Raw genomic sequence first — 13,824 nt, 5'->3', positions numbered from 1 at the left:
TGCCTACTAGAGCAGATAAAATTACAATCACAAACTTTCTGGTTTGCTAAATTTACAAATTTTGTAAGAAGTTGTGGCCTTCCCATCTCTTGTGTAAAAAGGGAACTGTTAAGTCCTCAAGTTAATGGCAAAAGAAGAGCACGCATTCTGTAGCCAATAGTTCTTTATTCTTCTTCTGTTCACTCCAACAACAACACAGAGGCTCGCAGGCCTCTCTCTAATATAAGGATTCCCGGGCAAAAAAGTTACAATGAGAAAATGGCGTGTTTTCGCGCCTTGCGCATGTGCGCAGGCTGGGGCCGCTTAGTCTGGTCCTGGGCAGCTTGCAACAGCCCGGGACCATAGCAACGTTCCAAGCCTGCTTTTGCAGGCTCAGGACACAACAGGAACAGTCTAAAAAAAAGAGCTGCCCCCAAAATTATTGAAGCACAAAATGACATAGCTATCCTTAGTAAGGTGGATAACTTGAAATGGCTGAGCAAATATAAACACACTTTTCAAGCAGACAGCTATTTGAAATTACAACTGCCAAAACATCTTAGGAAAATATTCACGTGAGCGAGATTTGAACAGCTTGACAAAATGGTCAGATATGGGAGATTCCACTCTATACCCTATAATGGATGTTTCTGCATCCGCGGAGCGATAGGGATTGAGGACCTGGCTCACATCTATTTGACTGCTACCTGTATAAGAGGGTGAGAGATAGATACCTTAGCCTACACCCGTGGTGGTGAACCTATGGCACACGTGCCACAGGTGGCACTCAGAACCCTCTCTATGGGCACGCATGCTGTCGCCCCAGTCCTAGGCCTTCAGCTGGGGTTTTATAAAACCTTTTCACTTTAGGCCTCTGCAAAGAAAAAAAAAAGGTTCAATCAATCAATTTCGACTTCTCGTGGAAAAAAAAGATCTTGCAAAGTTGGAATTGATTGATTGAACTTTTTAGTCCCACCCAGGCTGCCGTTACCACCACAGCTATGCCCACCCAATGGGCCATGCTCACCCAATGAGCCACGCCTATCCCATTGGCCACACCCAACCAATTGGCCATGCCCACCCGGCACCCGGCGATATATAAGTGGGTTTTGGGTTGCAGTTTGGGCACTCGGTCTCTAAAAGGTTTGCCATCACTAAATGAATGACCCATTGGGATCCCATATCAAAATAACTTACCTTATGTGTGGCCAGAACTTGAAAATTACATTTAACACAGCACAGTACATGAGCAAAATGGTTCAGCTGAGATCGGCATATGTGAGACTGGGGTAGATTGTAGGGGTGATAATGAAATATAATTTTATCATATTTTACCTATCTACATATTAAATTGCTGTATCTGATTCTAATTTCATTTTAAATTGTATTTTATCCCAATTTCATTTTAAATTGTTTTTACTGCATTTTAGTATAACGTGTGTTTGGAACTCTGCACCTTGAAATGGCCCATGGACTAATCAATAAAGTAATTAATTAATTAATTAGTAGTAATATAGTAATAGTAGTAAAGTTGGAAGGGACCTTGGAGGTCATCTAGTCCAATCCCCTACTCAGGCAGGAAACCCTACACCATTTCGGACAAATGGCTGTCCAGTCTCTTCTTAAAAACTTCCAGTGTTGGAGCATTTACTGCTTCTGGAGGCAGGCTGTTCCACTGTTTAATTGTTCTCACTGTCAGGAAGTTTCTCCTTAGTTCTAGGTTGCTTCTCTCCTTGATTAGTTTCTACCCATTGCTTCTTGTCCTGCCTTCAGATGCTTTGGAAAATAGCTTAATTCCCTCTTCTTTATGGCAGCCCCTGAGATATTGGAATACTGCTATCATGTCCCCCCTTGTCCTTAAAACATTCTTACAATAAATTTGTTTTTCTTAGTACATATCCTGCCTTATGTTCTGTTGAAAGAACTCTCTCTGCACACTTGCCAAAGTTCTTTACATAAACTCATGGCAGGGATGCTTTTCCCCCCATCTTAGTAAAGCAAGTGATTATGTTCCACCAATGGAAAAGTTTGCAAAAGGAGGGATGGGGGGGGGGGCTGAAGGAAAAACTATGCAATTCCAGATTGTATCAAAGGGAAATAAGCTATCACCTAGTGAATAAATCTTCTTTTAGCATAAATGCCACTTTTAAAGATAACTTTGGGGTAAAGAAAGAAGGGGAAAAATACTTGTTAGATTTGACAGTTAAAATTAATAGCATTTTAAAAGGTGTTTGATTTTTTTCCCTTTGCTGTTAAGACTTACCTTCCCAGCAAAAATATCTATACTGAAATTAAATTGCTTTTACATAGCACTTAGGAAACAACAAGAGCCTATATTTGTCACTGATAATGTGCTGGATTGCAAGTTATGTCTTTTCCAATCCAAGAAGGCTATAGGGTATCTTAAGTAGAACAACACATTTTTTTTACGAAAATACATGCATTATTTATTGTATTTATATCTGAGCTCTCTCCCAGTCACTCCAGAATACTTGCATATTGATGACGCACATTGATGTGCGTGGTGGGAGAGAACACATATGTACACAAAAGCATTTTATCCTGACCACTACTTTCTGGGACAGAATAGGGCTGAGAAAAACCAAGGATGCCCAGTAGGCTTAAACCTATTACACCAGAGGTCCCCAATCTTTTGGGCACCAGGGACCGGTTTCGTGGAGAGAGGTTTTTCTGTGGACTGGAGGGGGCGTGGTTTTGTGTGCTGCCTGCATCTTGCGGATGGGGCTTTGCTTGTTTGTGCGGACTGGTTGCTGGCATGCCACGGACCAGTAATGGTCCATAGGCCAGGGGTTGGGGACCCCTGTATTACACCAAGGCATAACATTGTAATAAGCAGGACTCAGTAAAGCAGTTGCTTATCTGTTGCCCTTATCTGTTGCTCACAAATTTTGATATTCTTAAACTTTCTGTGCAGGGGCTGCCACCATCCACTCCTAGTATAAAGATGACCACATGATCTTGCCCATTACCTTGGTAGGACTTACCTTGCCCATTCTTCTTGGTAGGACTAGCCAACAATCTTCACTTTTGAACAAGCAAGAGAAGCAACATGTTATATCCCATTTCTAGAGATTTTTCTCTAGAATTTACACAAACACACACACAAAATCACTCACAGATTTAACAGAATAACAGAGTTGGAGGAGACCTTGGAGGTCTTCTAGTCCAATCACCTGCTCATGCAGGAAATCCTATACTATTTCAAACAAATAGTTGTCCAGTCTCTTCTTAAAAACTGCCAGTGTTGGAGTACCTACAACTTCTGGAGGAAGTTGTTCCACTGATTAATTGTTCTAACAGTCAGGAAATTTCTCCTTAGTTCTATGTTGCTTCTCTCCTTGATTAATTTCCACCCAATGGTTCTTGTTCTGACTTCCAGTGCTTTGGAAAATAGGTTGACCCCTCCCCCTCTTCCTTGTGACAGCCCCTTAGATATTGGAACCCTGCTATTATTTTAACCCTAGTCCTTCCCCCCCCATTAAACTAGACATACCCAATTCCTGAACATTTCTTCATATGATTTAGCCTCCAGTCCCCTAACCATCTTTGTTGTTCTTCTCTGTACTCTTTCTAGAGTCCCAACACCTTATTTATATCATGGCGACCAAGACTGGACAATGTATTAGGCTCAAAAGTGAATCTAATAGTTTGCTTGACTCTGAGGTATGAAAAGGCATGTTTAGGAGTTAAGGACTGTTTTGTGTGAGCTACCCAAAGTTAAGAGGACTTCGATTTTCAGTCTTCCATTTGTTCTTTTTTGTTTATCCTTCTGATGTGGGATTGACGAGAGACTGAAGATGGAAATAAGACTGGGAAGAAATGCTTCTGACTTCACACAGCAGCAGCATATCTTTTAAGTAAAGGACCCACATCTTTTTCAGTTTTCTGCACAAGCCTAGGTAAACATACTGTTCATAAAGAAGAACCAATTTTTTTTTCAAACTAACACAAAAGTGGTTGCTATTTAATGAACAACAAAGAGATGCTGCTCTTGCACACAATCCAAAGTATGTCTTCTGAATAATTTTCAAATGGTGCGCAGCCCTTTTTTGGATTCTCCAATTTCTTTGCTAATGGGTCCTTATACTCTTTCCACATTTATATTTTTCTGAGTGTCTTGACTTTTTCTGTTTGAATGTTAAGAGCCTGAAGTAGGCATTTTGTGTATTCCCTTTGTAAATTGTCCCTCAAATACAAAATCTTTACATATACCCATCATAAGAATAATTTCAGCTTTTGTCTACTTATAGGATCTGAGCTTTGTGCATAAAAGAAAAACGCATTCAAGTAGTTCAGAAAATCCAGCATTATTTTTCCTCCAAAAATAGAGTAATGGAAGACTGAGATTGAAAGAGACATAGAAACAGTCTCTGTTTAGTATATTATTTTAGTATATTTTAATAACAATGTTAAATGTTCTATTAAACATTTTAGTATATTTTAGTAATGCATCAGTAAATATTTTCTGTCTTTTTGTCTTGGCTCTCTCAGCATCATAAATATTAAATATAATTGTGACTCATTTTCCCACGCAAAGATACCTATCCTGCATTCAATGACATTTTCAGTTTACTGACACAAAATGTAATATGTGGGCTTCAAAATTTAGAGATACAGTTGTTCCTCAGTTATTGTACAAACAAATTAGATCCAGGCAGTTCTTGTGTCAGGACAAAATGATCCCCATTAACAAATTTAATGGAGAGACAAGTATCTAGTAGTGTAACTCCTCTATAAAAATGTGAGGGAAAACTTTTTTTAAAAAATGGGGCAAAATGGGATAGTCACTCTTTATCAGTTAATTCAGACAATACTTTAAAGACTTTCATATGATTACAAGATGAATGTAATATCCCAGTGTTTCTCAACCTGTGGTCCACAGACCCCTGGTGGGAGGGGGGGGGTGCAATGTCATCACAGGGGGTCTTTGAAGACTTGAAGAAATGTTATCATTTAAATCTTGAGTTTGGGGGATCTGTCGCATGGTCTGTGGTCACAAAAGGTATTTAAAATGGGAAGGGGTCTATGGTGAAGAAAAGTTGAGACAACTGTAATATCGTAAAACAGCTGAACAGGGATACATACAGTTATAATAATATTTGTTATGTTCTTTGTTTGGTCTGGATGTCTACTAATATCCCCATATATTTAGATGAAAGCAGTAAAGAGCATGAAATTTTCCTTGACTTGGCCAGTTTTATTGGGACTGTTATATGCTTAATAATATCAATTAGCAGCATATATTATTTAATAATTGAAATAATTTCTATCCCACCATTCTGCCAAAAAGAATTCCAAGTCATCATCGGTGACAGCTATATTGAACATATAACTTAGCATTCATTTTCTCAGAATCTACATTTGCTTATTCTCTAGCAAACACCATCTACCTACCTATACCATTTTTATAGTGTTAAATTATTTAATTGCCTTTCGTGACTCTTCTAACCATTTAAATAAGGGAGAGCACAAATGGCTAATTTCTAAAAGGAAATTTTAATTTTGTTTTATTGATTTTACAAGCCTCCACTTATAAAATTAAAATATATTTGACTGATGACTGTCATAAATGAAAAATAAAAAAGGGATATTTAGTGCAACTTGCGTCAGAAAATGTTTTCTAAGATTTCTACACAAACCTGAGATTAAAGGGCATCTTGGCCTGGCCTGGTTATCATTTATTTTCTTTTTTCTTTTTTTCTTTTTTACTTTTAATGTTATATATCTGATCTGGATTGAAAAATTGGAATAACCTCTACTTAGAGGCACAAAACAGGATTATTATTCTATGTTCCCATCTACTGGTCTTCTGGGGTTCTGCAGTCCAGATTTGATAGCTTTATCCTAGAAAGATCATCTTCATGTTCATGGAACTGATCTTGCAAAGAGTCATGTAAGATGATGAAGGACTCAACCAAATTTATTATTCTATTCAGTGAAACTTCATGTCCCCTCCCCCAAATCTTCTCTATGAGTATTTCTGTAAGCACATAAAATGCATGGACAATTTCAACCAAGATGAAACTTCAACTTTGAATCAAGTCAATGTAGGCATTTCCTCTTGAGCACAGGTGCCATATTTAGCAGACTTTGCTGAGATACATTATAATAATAAAGACTGAAGGGCAGAGTGTCTTGAAACATTTGGCAAGGTCAATAGCAAAAAAGAGGTTGTTAAGCTTATGTTGGCTGCTGTTATAAAATGGAATCAAGGCATGAAAATGTGATAAAGAGTGCAGGGAGCTATAGACATGGCATTATTAATAGGAAAAGTATGGTTACAGCCCAACACCTCACTTTTATCATCCATAAGGGATAACAGATGCTGTTTTGCCTCCCCTTGAAATTTAAACATGATTAATGCTATTGCAAAGGATATGGCAGAGTGTTCATAAAGAAGGAAGATAAACTTGGAGCTCCAAATATGAAAGAAATAACTGGATATGGCTTCTATCCCGACAGATTGCAACTTTTTCTGCAAAAAGTAATAATAGGAAAGTAATGTCAGTCCCCGGAGAATTCTGGCCCTTTGCAACACCCACAGCATTTTGCTCTGCTATTTCTCTGTAATCATGGCCAGCCACAAAACAGGGCATCTGGCAACAGGCGACAAATACATTCCAGACAAAACCAAAGACCTCATTTGATCCTGTTCCAAAACTGGTATGTGAAGATATTTGGATTAAATAAAATGAAATCCAGCTGGATTATGAATGACAACACATTCTATTTTAGGCACCCAAAAGTCAGTCTAAATATTATAACTCTTTACTACTTTAGCTACAATGGGTGTACTCCCTAGTTTCAAATGTTTTGCCATGTACTCTTGCCAAGTTACATGCAATGTTTCCATGGAAACATTGCATATTATGTATATTAGCCAATACCTGCATGTGATTGAATAGGTATAGGTGATAAGATGTTTTCAAAAATTTAGTGAAAATAAGAACGTTCTATCACATGGGGATGATTTTCAGCATCTTCCTCACTAGAGTTATAGCATATAAATTGACCCTGATTTAACCAACTGTATTTTGGACCTACTGTATTTCAAAATCTTTTAATCACTGTTAGTGTCAAATCAACTCAAGTAACTTAAAAAAATAATATGTAAAACCTAAAATGGAGAATCATTTTTATTGTCATATTTTCTGGAATTTTTCTGCTTGGCAAGGCCTTCTCATGACAGAAACAAAGTATATTTAAATCAATATGATCAATGCAATAATGGCAATAATATTGAAAATGAGAAGACAATTCCAAATGTAAAGTGGAGAACCTCACTAATGCAGGTAATAAGGAAACATAAATACTTGTAAGTCAATCACCTTTTTTTAACCCTGCAACTTTGTGGATGATCACTTATTTAATGCTATGATATAGCTATTTAAGTACTAAAGGAAGAATGGCTACAAGTCTGTTTGATATAAGAGGCAGTATATACATTTGTTTTTTCCATATAGATGGGAAGATGGGAATAGCTGATATAATAATCTTTTTTTCTATTAAGAAAAGAGAAAAGAAATGCATGCGCAAAATTGATTGGTCTTTATATATTGCGTATTTAAACCTTTTAGTATGAGGCGTATCAAATTAACACCTATAGCTTTCTAGTCTGAGAGTGCAAATGAACAAGAAAGGTATTTATTTAAAGTATGGATATATGTCCCTTCCTACAAGCTGCTGACACCCAGGCCAAAGATAACTCTAACACCATCTATACTGAATTATAATTATCAGGTGCAAGGCCTGTGAGTGCAATAAAAAGTTGAATTTATATAAAAGCCAAATATATGCGAGTTTATCTATGCTGATTGGGTACCACAAAAATGAGAGCCTCTCATGTAGTGCTTCCAAGTGGTCAGAAGTGAGCACTATAATGCAAAACTGTAACCAGTCTGAGGGGGAGGCCGTGAGGGTTCAGGTTTGCAGTCCTGGCAGCTTTGGCATCTTAGTTTGAGAATACAAATGAACAAGGAAACAAAAGGTGTCCTTTATGGCATGTTGTCTTTATTCTGTCAACTTATATTTTACTATGAATATTGTTCTGAGTACACTTAGAAGTAAAATAGAGGAATTTTAATGTGAAGCACATAGTATAATTGTTAAGTGGAGCCAAAAAATATATGCAACAGATATATGTTACTTAATTCAATGTGACAAATATGTTTTCAGAATCCATCTGGTATAAAGGACCTAACATATGAACAGAAGACACATGCATGCTATATTCCAAAATGGCTGAATTAGTTTTGTGAATGGCCATCAGTGCTAGATTTATTTTTTCCTCTATGTATCTTCTTCTCAAAAGTTATGAAAAGAGATTGAAAGTAACAACTCTTTGACGTAACCAGTGACAAAGAAATATATATGTGCTGCAAAACGGGGGATAGGTAATTAGATAGCTTGGATAACTGACCATTCTTACTGAACAGTTGACTGATATCCATTCCTAGCCAGGCAAAGTATGGCATTGTCATTACAGTTTTGAAAACTCCTTATGGAAATATGAGGGGCTAAAAAGTATCTAGAGCCTATTCAGGTGTACTATCTCATTCAGACCAATTTCATGCCAGAATGATGAGTGGGAATTACAGATCCAGATCCATAGAATAGAAGCACAACTGGGAGACATAGTGAATCTGCCCACAGAAATGGAAAGACAGAAGCAAGTCTAGAACTTAACCACCATGGATTTTGTTGAGTCTGTCGCGAAATGGTAAGACACGAGAAGCAGTTGTAGTTCTCAGGAAACCTTTATTCTTCAGTTCAGCTTACATTGGAATATGGCGGCAACACCCAAAACTCTCGGCCTCCTTTTATAGGCCTTTCCCGGGTCAATCTGCTACTTTTGGTGCGCCAGCACCCACGCATGCGCACATGTACTGGTGACAGCCTGTCTGGCCCCAGCAGCTTGCACCTGCCCGGGACCGTCCGCAATGCCCCGAGCCTGCTTGCACAGGCTCAGGACATAACACCCCTTCCCCCCGGGCTAAAACTATTCCTTATATCATAATGACACATAACACATTTCTGTAGTGTAGTGCCATGCTCCCAATACCATCGGTCTCTGTGCCTCTATCATTACTGGCTCTGTTTTGCCAATAGTGTTATGTAATCTTCTAAGTACTTAGGAGATTTCCTCGCTCTCTGTGACCTCCTAAGCTCTGGGTGCTTGCCAAGTACCCCTTGACTGAGGGATGATGCGTGCCTGTGCCCCTCGTTATTCCTTGGTGACTCCAAGGGCTGTGCTCCACTGCCTGGCCTGCTTGCTTGCCCACCGGACTCATCAGGCCAGGGCTTCTTCCAGTGTGTGACCTGGTTGTCCCGCCTAGCTGTAGGCTCACTGGCCCTTCTAAGTGACTGTCACTGTTGGGCGTTTCTGTAGAACCTCCTAGGTCCGTCCAAGACCTGTCAGGAGGCTGTCTATCCCCTGAATCCCGTTCTGTGTCCGGGCTTATGTGGGTTTCAGTACTGTCCCAAAACTCAGTTGTCCCCTGAGTGTAGTCAGAGGTGTTGTAGTCGGGATTTGGTTCCTCGACCACCTCCCTATGTGTTTGCCCCCTTCTAGGGATAGGGTTGAAGTCAGGCCAACTAGGAGGAGTGTGTGCCAGCTCTCTTGCAGAGAATGGATTGTTGGGATGCTCCCGGGTATTCTCTCTGACTGGAGTACTGAGTGATGCGGGTGAGAAGTGATCATGCCCCCGGGGTGACTCCCTGGCTGGAGTAGGCATTGATGCTTGGGTTCTAGTTGGGCTCCATGACTTCCTGTTTGGAGCACTCGCGGAATTTTGGGATGGGCCATTTGTGGCTCCCTCACTGGTAATGGGCAGCATTCCATGCCCCTCCCTTTGCCCAAAGGGCTTCCCCCTCCCCCCCTGGAAAAAACCCAGGAGTCTCAGCGGGATGGTCCCGTCTAGGGCGAAGTTGGTCAATGTGCCGACGCAGGACACGACCGTTGTCCAGGGATACCTCGTAGGATAGAGGACCTGTGACCCTGGATATAGATGCGGGGACCCATGTATGACCAGGCCCGTAATTACGAGTCCAAACCGGGGCACCCACAAGTAGTTGCCTAGGTGCCCTGGGGTGTGAGACAGAAGGAGGCAGTCTGTCCGGATGCAACCGGTCAAGCTTGGTAGTCAGTTTGCGCCCCCAACGAAGTTCAGCTGGGCTTCTCCCTGTAGAAGTGGATGGTGTGGTGCGATAAGAAAGGAGGAAGTCAGCCAACCTGTGGTGCCAGTCCCCGTAGGTGAGCCTCTTCAAGGCGTCCTTGGTGATTCGAACCATGCGTTCAGCCATACCGTTGGTGGACGGGTGGAAAGGTGCAGAAGTGGCATGACGAATCATGTTAGCCTGCAAGAAAGCTTGGAATTCGGAGGAAGTGAATTGAGGGCCGTTGTCAAACACAATGACATCTGGGAGCCCGTGTGCAGCAAAAATCCCCCTCAGTACCTGAATAGTCTTTGCAGTGGTGGTGGAAGAGACAGGTACAACCTCAAGCCATTTTGAATGGCTGTCAATGAGGACCAAGAAGAATTGACCCTGAAAGGGCCCAGCATAGTCAATGTGCACCCTAGACCATGGAGACTGTGTTTCCTCCCATCTATGCACAGGAGCTTGGGGCATTTCAGGGCGTGAGCGTTGACAAAGGTGGCAAGCATGCACCTTAGCTTCTATGTCTTTGTCTACACCTGGCCACCACAAGTGGCTGCGTGCAAGAGCCTTCATTCGTACAATGCCAGGATGACCCTTGTGGAGGGAATCTAAGACCCTAGTCCTCATTGAGGTGGGAATGACAACTCTGCTTCCCCAAAGCAGACAACCCTGAGAGGTGGACAACTCATTCCTTTTAGACCAGAAACTCTGAAACTCAGGACTAGGACAGTGCTCAGGCCATCCAGACAAAACCCAAGAAAGGACATGTGAAAGTGTGTGATCTGTGCCTGTTTCAGCGGCTACATCCCTGGCATTCAGGGGGGACTCGGGCAAGGCTTGAATGGAGAGAATGTTGATGGCTGGCGCGGGGTCAGCCTCTATTACCGGCAGGGGTAATATACTGAGGCCATCAGCATGGCCCATTTCCTTCCCAGGCTTGTGAAGTAGGGAGAAATCATATGCAGACAAAAAGATAGACCACCTGAGCATCCTGGGGGTGATGATTTGGGGTGTTTGTTTACGTGTGGTAAAAAGTCCCAACAAAGGCTTATGGTCAGTGAAGACCGTGAAATGCCTACCATATAAAAAATCATGGAATTTTTTAATTCCAGCAACAACAGCTAAGGCCTCCCTGTCTATTTGAGCATAATTGCGCTCAGCTGAAGACAATGTCCTGGAGTAATATGCAACAGGAACCTGAGTTCCATCAGCCCTGAGGTGGCTCAGTACAGCACCCACCCCATAAGGGGAAGCATCACAAGCGATGCACACAGGAAGGGACTTATTGAAGTGAGCAAGTACACTGTTAGAAGTGAGCAAGGCCTTGACCTCATTGAAACTAGCTCATGTGTTTGTGACCACTGCCACACTGCCTGTTTATCTAATAGCCTGTGAAGAGGCTCAGCTACACTAGCCTTGTGTGGAAGAAAGGAATTGTAGAAATTTAGAAGGCCCAGAAAAGCCTGTAGTTCGGCCTTAGACTTTGGCCTAGGGGCTTGCATAATGGCTTTTAGTTTGGATTCAGCAGGATGAATCCCAGAAGCATCAATTTTGAACCCCAGAAACTCAGTAGAAGGCACCCCAATTTTACATTTGTCCTTCTTGAGTTTGAGTCCCGTTTTCCTGAACCTTAATAGGACAGCCCTTAGTCTTTCAGCTAGAATGTGTATGGAGTCTCCTGCAATTAAGACATTATCAAAATAGGGGCAAACTCCTGGTATACCCCATAGTGTGTTTTCCATTACACTTTGGAAAATCCCAGGAGCGACATTCACTCCAAATTGAAGTCTCTTTACCTTGAAAGCCCCTCTGTGGGTCACAATAGTCTGAGCTATAGCAGCGTCATCATCAACAGGCAGCTGTTGATATGCTTGAGCTAGGTCAAGCTTTGCAAAAACATGCCCCCCCTTGAGGGAGCCCAGGATATGACTGACCACAGGAACAGGATAGGCATGTTGCTGCAATGGCTTATTTAGAGTGCATTTGTAATCAGCACAGATGCGAATGTCCCCATTTGCTTTAAGAGGCGTGACAATGGGGGTCTCCCATGGACTGGAGTCAACTGGTTCTAGAATTCCTTGTTGGATCAGTTTATCCAATTCAGTGTCAATTTTACTGTTTAAAGCAAAAGGGACCCTTCTTGCTTTAATTCTAATGGGAGTGACAGTGGGGTCTAGCTTTAAGGACACAGGGGGTCCTTTGAACGTGCCCAGCTAGGGCTGAAAACATCTGCAAATTCTTTGCAGACTTCCTGTAGGTCGAGTGTTTGTAGGCTGTTGAGCCCTGTGACGTGTATTCCCAAGGCCTCAAACCAATCGAGTTCGTTCGTTCACCCCCTACTACTAATATGTCTAGTGGACCTTCAAAATCCTTATACTGTACGTTAAGGGTGGCCTCCCCCTTAACACACACTCTGGAGTTTTGAAAGTCTGTTAACACAATATCAGAAGGCCTCAGCTTGGCCTGAGTTCCACTACTGGAACAGATGTGCATAGAAATGATCGAAAGTGCAGACCCCGTGTCCAGTTCCATAGTTAATGGAACCCCTTGTAGCTTCACTTTAAGTGACAGCTTTTTCTTAATGGGCTTGTGTGTGCCTGTCCTGTAGATGCTTCTTCGCGAAGCGCAAAACCCCACCCTATTCTGACTGGGGACCCTGGTACCTTTCAGGCGCAATTCTTCCTGAGGTTGTACCTTCTGACGGCCCAGGCACACAGCTGCAATGTGTCCTTGTTTTCCGCACGCCCTGCAGATAGCGGAACGGAACTTGCAGTTGGCTCTCTTGTGGTGACCTCCACAACCGATGCACTTGGGGAGAGCTGAAGAGCTTCCTCTTGGTTTTCCTTCCTTTGTGGGGTGGAGACGGTCCACTTCCTCGTCCAGATCCTCCTCGGAGTTTCTTTGGACTTCTTCCTGGTGCACGGACGCAGCATCTGGACTGTTCCTGATCGGCCGCATGTTCTTGATGGCGCCGCCCACTGCTTCTTCTGTGGTGACCTCTCTCAAGGCATCTTGGAAAGACAAGTCCTCCTTGGCGAAAAGTCTCTGTTGCAACTCTCGATGCCTTAGCCCGCATACAAACCGGTCCCTCAGTCGTTCTTCGAGGTCCTTGAACTCGCAATGTTTGGCGGCTTTCCTCAATGCGGCGATGTACTCCTTGGCCGATTCTCCGGGTCGTTGATCCCTCTGCTCGAAGGTGTGGCGCCACGCGATGACAGACATCTTAGGCTGGAAGTGCTCCTTCAGTAGCTTTTTTAGATCTGCATAGCTCACAGAGTCTAAAGGAATAGGTGCTGCAAGGTTCTCAGCAATTTCGAATGCATCTTGACCACAAACACACAGCAGGGTGACAGCCTTCAAACTTTCTTCCCTCACTTGGCTCACTTTGAGGTAATTTTCCACCCTGGCTGCGTAGGACTCCCACCTCTCTGGATGTGAGACGTCGAATTCCGAAAGCCTTCCAATCTTTGCCATTTTTGTATCAGGAAGGGTCTATCAGCCAGCCTACCCCCGAATGCACGCTGGATTGGCGGGTAGCTGCCGAGTCAACACCATTCCTGCCGCTCAGGACTCACTCGGGTAAGCTTACACTTTTCTTCTTCGATGTAAGGCAATCCCACCTTCGTCATCAGTTTTGAGTCCGTCGCGAAATGGTAAGACACAAGA

This window comes from Crotalus tigris, unplaced genomic scaffold, assembly GCF_016545835.1.
Source record: "Crotalus tigris isolate CLP2741 ecotype Arizona unplaced genomic scaffold, ASM1654583v1 scf7180000017662.1067850, whole genome shotgun sequence".
Classification (NCBI taxonomy): domain Eukaryota; kingdom Metazoa; phylum Chordata; class Lepidosauria; order Squamata; family Viperidae; genus Crotalus; species Crotalus tigris.
The sequence above is the reverse complement of the archived record's forward strand: the minus strand, read 5'-3'. Positions refer to the sequence as shown.